This window comes from Aphis gossypii, chromosome X (assembly GCF_020184175.1).
Source record: "Aphis gossypii isolate Hap1 chromosome X, ASM2018417v2, whole genome shotgun sequence".
NCBI lineage: Eukaryota > Metazoa > Arthropoda > Insecta > Hemiptera > Aphididae > Aphis > Aphis gossypii.
Genome location: NC_065533.1, coordinates 19,425,140 through 19,434,608, shown reverse-complemented (window position 1 = coordinate 19,434,608; position 9,469 = coordinate 19,425,140). Strand labels below are relative to the sequence as shown.

At 26.0% G+C, this 9,469-nt stretch overlaps 1 long non-coding RNA gene across 1 annotated transcript; it reads left to right on the top strand.

Moving 5' to 3' along the window:
• Window positions 1–888: 888 nt before the first annotated feature.
• Window positions 889–9,257, top strand: LOC114132486 (uncharacterized). The gene is made up of 4 exons (XR_007605662.1): window positions 889–1,070; window positions 3,882–3,962; window positions 4,064–4,135; window positions 8,996–9,257. It is a non-coding gene; the product is annotated as an uncharacterized LOC114132486 (long non-coding RNA).
• The last annotated feature ends 212 nt before the right edge of the window (window positions 9,258–9,469 follow it).

Below are 9,469 nucleotides of genomic sequence, written 5' to 3'. Positions count from 1 at the left end.
AGATGACTTAAATAAATACGTGCTTTACTAATAGTAAAATATTGATAAAATTATAAATACAACGTTTCGGGTAAAAATAAAATCAATCCATCTCAATACTATCAACTAACAATTTTAATATGAATATTATGTAAAACATTTTAATCTATTAAAAAAAAAAAAAAAAAAAAAAAAAACTATTATATTGTTATGTAAACGTATTGAAATGTTGAATGAATAGTTATAATTGTATCCATTAGTGGTACACGACCGATCCGTATAGGTAATAAGTACGCGAAAAAAAAGTTTGAAAACCTCTGAAAACTGGACGAGTGGAATTCCTTCGCGGTGAACAGTGTGATCGCCAAAAAAAAAGGCGCATCTGCGCACCTGTTACGCGGTACCTGCGCAGCTGTGTAGCAGTGGCTCCTCGTTGCTCTCCGACGTCACTACAACGCTGCCGTGGCGCCAGACTATCACCTGGTCCACCTGCTGCATCCCCCCAAATTCAATCTCGCACAATCGATTGTTCCGCCGTCGGCCGCCGCGCCGGCCCGGGCGCCACCACTCGCACGCTGATTCGTCAAAAATCAATTTCACACGTTCGTTCCACCGTCACCAGTACCACCGCCCGCCGCAGCATCCGATCCGGTAAACAGACAATTGGTCCCCGTGAAAATACACCGTGCGCGGGACAATTGGTCTCCTGTCCGGCGGCAGTCGATGCGCATTTTTATAAAGAGGACGAGAAAATGATACGAATTCCGATCGGCGAAAACTGATTTTTACAGTAATCTGCTTCGATGCACATACGCGGGTACCGTACAGCAACGATCTATTTTTCATTGAGCTACCTGTGACGGCGTTTTTGCGTGAGGACCAATTGTCCCGAGATTCAATCTCGCGCGCGCGGCGTACACGAGAGTCGGGCTGGGGCTAGGACCAAACGTCCGACCGGCGAGCTATGCTACGCGGCACGGCGGCGCCGTCGACCAAGGCCTACGCTCGCTTTTCAGTTTTCAACCACCCACTTGATCCACCACACCCCGCAATGTTTTGATCCGATTATCTGCCGTCGGCGAGATTGCCGTGTGAGTATAGTGCTGTTATTCATTATCATCGTTGTAATATCAGTGGCTAACGTTTTTGCTATTTTTTTAGTTCGTTAATAGTCGTTAATTATTATTTTTACACTCTCAATGCTTGTGAGAGATCACGAGAAATATAATATAGGAATTGTATGAAATATATTTTACAATTTGACGAACACTTGTCGTTTATTAAATCCGCTGTTTAAACCGTATACCTACCTGATTTACATAAGGGAACATAATCGATAAAAGACAAGTCGGGTAATACTGATGACAAGTGGTCTTAGGTAAAGCGAATTAAAATTAAATTAATCTTACCAATATTAATTCTTATTCTGATCACAATTAAATGGTTAAGCGCAAATTATTTTGGCATTCAATAAAATCAATATTGTTTATAGAGTAAGATTATTGTATGGCGTAAGTATATAATGTACTTATTTGTATAAAACTCAACCACAGCGGAACACACACAATCTGTCTATTCGAGAATATATAAATTACCTACTGATAAGTGCTCGTCATGTATCCTATATTTTTGTATTTGTGTTGTTAACATCGTCCGATTATTATAGCAGTGTTATTATCCATTAACCCAGTTGTTTAACTAGGAGCATTAATATCTGTAAAAGTTATACCAATACGACCTTTACAAAATATTATTTAGGTATTTGATAAAAAAAAATTGTCATTTATAAAATAGCTTCAGTTGCACAATAATTGTTAACACTATCAGTCAGTTGTTTAAACTCATTAATATCATTATACAAAAGTAGCTATATTATGTTATTAAAATGCAATGTTCTAACTGAAAGAGATAAAGAACAACATCAAACAAAAACATTGTCTTTAATTATAGTACTTATTCAATATTTCATTCTAATCAACTCGATATTGACAACATTTAGATTAGAAGTAATTATTGATAACTTTAATTATATCTTTAGATATATGCATTCGACAGATAATTCTTTACTTTTACTTCATATTTGATATACTGATTCTAGTTATTGAATTTCTTTATTTAAGTTTTTGAATACCTTTATAAAAAACCCATTTAATGTTATTTTTATTTTGATGATCATTAAACCTAGTGCAGCTATTTCACCTATACCATTACCATGTTCAATTATTTGTTAAAACACAGACAGGTATTTAAAAGTTAATTCTACAAAACTACCTAAAATATATAAAATTATATTCTGTTATAAAACTATAAATTAGTATTGAAAAAAAAAATTGCTTCATCTTAGAAATTATTATGATTTATTAATATTAAGAATATTTTAATACTACAATTTATTGCACAAATACAATCTCTACAGAATATTATTTGGATATTAAGTACTGCAGACATGTTACGAATAATATTTTAAAGCATTTTGAATACATATTCAAATATCATAGAATAATAGTATTAAATTCACCTATATGAATAATTTTCCTTAATTGTATTCAAGTATTATTAAAAATACTTTTTATAAGTTTTCTACTTATTTAAAAAATACTTTGCTTTTAATAATAATTTCAATTTTTTTTTTAATTTGTAATATAAGTATGGATTTTTAAAATAAGAATTATCAAATAAGTAGATAAATGTACTTTTATATAACAAATACCTAGTTTTAATAATATAAATTACATTTTTTTAAGTATAACAAACTCATCAATTACAAAAAAAATATTATGTATTGCAATATTCAAAATAACTTTATAAATTTTTTATTCTGGAAACTGGTACATATTTGATATTTATTTATTAGTAATCAAATACTACAATAAAATTAAAATATAATTTAAGAATTGGATAAATAGTATATGAAATGTTAAAAAAAATAGTTTTGTAGTAGATTTTTTAATCAACATAAAAGGAAATACCATATTTTTAAATATATGAAATATTATATCAACACCACAAATTCAAAATTGTAACTGAAATATACTGATAAATTAATATATTATATATAACTGTAATTTGTATCTTTTCTATATTTTAAGTTATTCATAAATTACCACTTTATTTTACCTAATTACTTATTAGTCCAATATTTAAAGCAGTGAGGTATTAAACAACAAACATATTTTATTATTTAAATATAAACATTACTTGCTTTTAAATATTTTATATTGCTTATCGTTTGGTGGAATTTTAATAACTTTAAAGTTGTCATTACATAGGTTCGGAGACAATAATAAAGTTGAAGACATAGTAATTACTAATTAGTTATGACATATAAAGCAAAAAAAAAAAGGACTATAAAAGTTATAAGTTATAACTCTTAATAAAATTATGACAAAGTCAGGTAGCTAATATTGAATTAGCAATATTTGGTTTCATACATGAGGAAACGGAGACAACAATATTTCTACTTTTATTGATAATTAATAACAAAGTGTGACCAGACTATGCATAGCCATTATCAATAATTTCTTCAATAGATTAAAAGTGAATATTATAAATAAAACTAAACATTTAGAGTTCCTTTACTATAATAAAGTTTAAAATTTATGTTTTTGTAGATAATAAAACAGTCAGTTGTTTGAACTCATCATTTTCATTAAATAGAAATACCATCAAGCTCAGAAGTTTTTGAGGAAACATTTTCTTTAATTATATTATCCAATATTTTGTTCTGATCAATCCAATTTTGATAAAATTTTAAAAAGAAGTAGGAATTGATTAACTTAAAAATATCTTTAAATTTTGATTCAACAAATAAGTTTTGCTTTCACTCCATGTTTGAAAAACTGATTCCAATTGTTAAATTTCTTCATTTAAGTTTTTAATATTTTTTTTTTGTTTGTTTTCAGTGATCATTAAGACATTAAATCTATTGCAGCTACTACACTCATATCATGACCATTATCGAGTGTCTGTTAAAACACAGATAGGTATTTAAAAATTAATTCTTCTAAAACACATGAAACTTTATTCTTTCATATACTGATTTAAGAAGCTTCTTAATATATATTTATTTTTTTTTTGTTTACAGTGGTCATTAAACCTATTGCAGCTACTTCACTTGTATAATGATCATCTTCGATTGTTAAAAAAAAAATAACAGGTATTTTAACATGCTATTTATTGGTTCATTCTGCTAACTCCCTAAAAAATATAAAAGCGTATTCTATCATAAAACTATAAATAAATATTAAAAAAACAGTTGTATGCTTAAAAATAATATAGTAGGTAATAATAAGCATTTTATAATATAATATACACCAATACTACCAAGGTCATTACAATCAATGGTGTCACGAGCTTATTTTTTGGAACAATTGCCCCAAACAATTTTAGATTAGTGGGTAATTTTGTTAGATCGTAACAATATTTTTATATTTAACAATCATTATAATGTATTATTTTTAATATTTAATTTATAGGTATATCGGCAGATTTTTTATGGGTGGGTGGGTGGTTTAACTTCAATGTTTGCCCCAGTGAAAAAAATATTCATGACGCCACTGATTACAATACATTATTTAAGTATTAAATAATATTATTTCACACTTAAAATACCTGAATATGTACAATATTATTGTTTACACTTTCAATTATTTGTTTGAACTCATTAATACTATTATTTTTTAATATAAACAATTTATGTTTTTAAGATGTAGTGTTATAGTTTACAAGGTACAGACACAAAAAAAAATAAATACCAATTTTTTGGTGAAACATTTTTTTAATTATCTATATTATCAAACATTTTGTTGTGATAAACTTTAATATCTAATATAAAAATATTTGTTACATTAAGAATAAGATATGGAAATTGATAATCTAAGATACCTTAAGATGGATATGGATAGAACGGATAATTGTTATGCCTTCACTTCTTATTTATCAATTTTTTTTGTGAAATGTTATGTAAGATTTGAGATAATTTATATATTTTGCTAGTAATTATTAAAGTCCGTCTGTCTTTTTCATGTGCATATTATTTGTGTACTTTTTTTCTACTACAGTTAAAGTTTAATGTTCAACAGTGTCAGCAATACTGTTTAAAACTTACAGACATTCTTTGAGATCATCTTTAATCACATAATGGTGCAATGTATAATATTTCTATTTTTTGTCTCACATTAAATATTAGAAAAGGATAGTACCTAACAAGTTTTAGAAAATATTTAGCTGTTTAAAACATTTTTTTGCCATATTGCCATACGTTAGGTTAGATTCTATAAGTCTTAAGCACTATCTAAAAAACATAAAACTTTATTTTGTCATATACCTCTAAATAAATATTAAAAAATATTATGATGCCTAATAAAAATAATACTATAATACATTTCTAATATCATGATTAATAATAAAATCATATATATTATGCAATTAAATAAAAATAATTTGGCCAAATAATATATGACATTACAATCTAAGAGTACAAAATTCAGTGAAGTAATTAATAATAATTATATGAAAAATAATTTAAGAATTTGTTAAGTCTTATTAAATGATAAAAAAATAGATCATACATTTTTATCTCAACTTAAAATATACAAAATATATTGTTGTACATGTTTATCATATTTTCATACACAAATTACATAAAACACACACAATTTAAAGTATATCTAAGCACTTCATTGACAGTATAGTTTTCTAAACTATGGCTACTAACTGGTTACCTATTACATAATGGTTTTCTTAACATAGTGGTATACATATCTAATGCATAATACAGCAATATTAATTTTTTTTTTTAATATAACATATGTTTATGACTTTATGAGTATAAGACAATGTGGTATTTACCTCTTGGTGTGCTTTAAATGTGTTTTGTATAATTTTATTGTATTATAAATAAAACTCGTGTATTCTTGACAGTAATTTTTACAAGTTGGTACTTATATTTCAATCTATTTTAAGAAATTTGTATGTTAGGTATTTAAAATTAATTCTAATTAATAAATAACTAAGTAAAACAAATATTTTTGAGTACTGTTATTTCAATGCCTGAAATAACGCAAAGACGATACAATAATTATAAAACAGATAGGAATATTAGAATAAATATATTCACAATAGCAAAACACGGACGGTACTCCTTTCGCCAAAAAATGACTTACCTCTTTTTGCCCACGTCCTTTTTTCGACCAAAAATGATAAAATAGTTTCCTCTTTTCGCCCACGGTTTCACGTTTTACATTTTGGAAAACACTGTCTCAAAATTAATAATTAAAAAAAAATCATATGATAATCAAATAGAAAAATATATAATCATTAATAATAATTAACAATTATATTAATTATTTATATAATTAATTGTTATTAATAATTATACATTTTAGATTCTGAACGGAGTGATGAATGTATTGATTTTACAATGATGTATGTTTTTTTTTTTGTTTTTGTATCAGTGTACAGCATAACTAGTCGAAATAATGCTTCAATGTCAAACTTTGGGGGTAGTGGTTTCCGATAGAAAAGTGAATATCTTTGGTGCATTATAAAGGTCAAAAGTAAACATTTTCCAACAGTTTTCAAAAAAATCGAGAAAAACAAAAAAAATTACGGAAAAACGGGAATTTTTACGTAAAACCAGTTTTCGACCGAATCGATATTTTTATATGGTTCTAATTCAAAAACTAATCACTCTAAATACTTGAAATTTTCACCAAATGTTTATGTTAGTGTTATCTATGTACAGTTAAATTTTCAACAAATTTTTGACTTTTTTGAGTTATTTATAGACCACTGAAATTTTCAATTTTTCTAAGTATTTTTTTTTTAAATAACAATAAAAATTTTTTGGCTGACCAAAAAAACTTGAAAATTTAATACAAGGTTCCTTATGAGTTGCTCTTATTGTACCTAAAAAAAATTAAAAATCGTTAGTCACAATTTTTTTTTATAAGCGTTTATAGTTCAAATTTTTACGAAATCTGTCGAAAACGCGAAAATGTGCAAGTAATTTTGAAGTTGAAAAATTATAAAATTTTTTGTATTAATAACTACGAATTGAAAATACAACACTAAGTTTTCCTTCAAGTATCTATAGAGAAAACTCAAAGCATTAATGCATCATTATAAGAAAAATTTTAAATGCGTTTGAATTTTAAATTTTTACAAAATCGCGTAACGATAACGATTTAAAATATTTATTATTATTCAAAAAGTATAAGTCATAAATACTTGAAAATTTCATCAGTTATTTAGATTGGCATTTTCTTTACATGATACAATTTTCAAAAAATTTTGACTTTTTTTGAGCTATTTATAGACAACTGAAATTTTCAATTTTTTTTTTTTTTGAAGTGTTGATAAAATTTTTTTGGCCCAATAAAAATACTTGAAATTTTTATACAAAGTTTCTCATAAGTTAATCTTATAATTTAAAAATTATAAGAATACACAGGCACAATTTTATTTATTAGCATTTAAAGTTCAAATATTGACAAAAATTCGTCAAAATCATGAATATTTGCAAATTATTTTGTAGGTATAATTTATAAAAAATTTTGCATAAGTAGCTAAGAATTGAAAATGTAATACAAGATTTTTCAAAAGTTTAGCTTACAATAATTATATAAGAACTTAAATTTTGGTGTATTCAGGCTATTAAAACATAAACCACCTTTTTCACCAACCACTGGAAATTATATCCTAGGCTGACAAATCATCTTCGTTCAGAATCGTTTTTCGTATACAATGATACCTATCATTGCATTCAAATTTAACCTACCCTAGTCCGAGGTCCACCCCACAACCTAATGTACAGCCCGCTTTTTTATTTTTTTTATTTGATTTTTTTTGTTTTTTTTTAAATAATTAATTTTGAGACAGTGGTTTCCAAAATTTAAAACGTGAAACCGTGGGCGAAAAGAATACAATTATTTGTAGGCGAAAAGAAGAAAGTATTTTATCATTTTTGGTCGAAATGAGAACGTGGGCAAAAAGAGGAAGGTCATTTTTGGACGAAAGGAGTTGCGCCCGCAAAACGCAACCCACATTATTGTTAAAAATATATCTATAACAATAATAACAATTAGATATAATTATATAAACAAAGAAACTAAAAATTAGCTATAACCACATAGGTTTTATTAAAATTGACCTTCCGTGTAAATCTGTTATTACGAACTTAAGCAAAACATAAAAACTATTATCCCAAAAATATACCTCTGAGAAATAAATAATTTTAACACATTCAAATTAAAAAAGATCATACCAACATCCAAGATTAAACAAAAATCGACAATGAATAAAATAAGAAGAAATGTATTTCACCAATATTATTAAAATATTAAATACAAATTGGAAAATTGACATACATACTAAATTTTTCATACTAGATACCAAATGAATTAAAAACCCTGAAAACTATTTTAACTACAAAATTTAAGATATATACCACAGTTATAGACGATTTTTGGGGGAGATATAATTTATTTTTCATTACTTACAATACTTACACTAATTGTTGGGTTTACTTGTTATAATTTATAAAATATTATAGTTTAAATAAAATTATATTGTTTTATCCCTCACCAATCCCAGCCAGGCTTTAAATAAAAACTAAACGAACCAAAATATTACTTTTATAATATAATATCAACTAATAAATAATTAAATTACTGCACACGTAATTGTCAAAATAGAATTTTTTTAAGGGATATTGACAATTACAAATTACAAATTAACGTTTTATAGTATAATGTATGTACCTATAAAAATATAAAAAAATTTAATACTAAATACATGAAGAAAGAAAAAGAGGAAAACTCCAGCAAACACCTACAATTCACATAATTTTATGTAAAATTTATTTTTCATTACCCCCAATCATTATTTCCACTTTTTTACGCTCTTACGCTCATACGACAAATTAGATTGAAAAAATACCCTCACACTCTTTAGATCAAAATATTCATAAATATAGACAATAGATCGAAAACTAATTCTATTACACATGTTTCAGATGTCAGACAACCAAAAAAAGACTATTAAAAAGATAGAGAAATCAATAAAAAAGGTGAAATTCGACTTACAAAATCTAAAAAACAATGAAAAACTTTTCAACATGAACAAGTACCGCAAAAAAAAAAAAAAAAAAAAAAAAGAAGCAGCCAAAAATAAATTAATCGACGAAAAGATCAGAAAAGGTTTTGAAAACATTGTTACCTTTATCCAATCTCAATTCCCGACGAATTCCGAATAAAAATTGTTTGTTCACTCTCTTATTTACCTTCTTTTTTATATAAAAGAAAATACATTTATACATATTATATAAATCTATAGTTAATATTATATTATATTATACAATGTGTATGGGTAAGTTACTTATATATATAATTTATTTTTCTCATTAAGTTAAGTTATAAACAAATTTTTCATCAAAAACAAAAATTGGGTGTTTTCAATTATATAACATATTATACAGATACAACCTGTA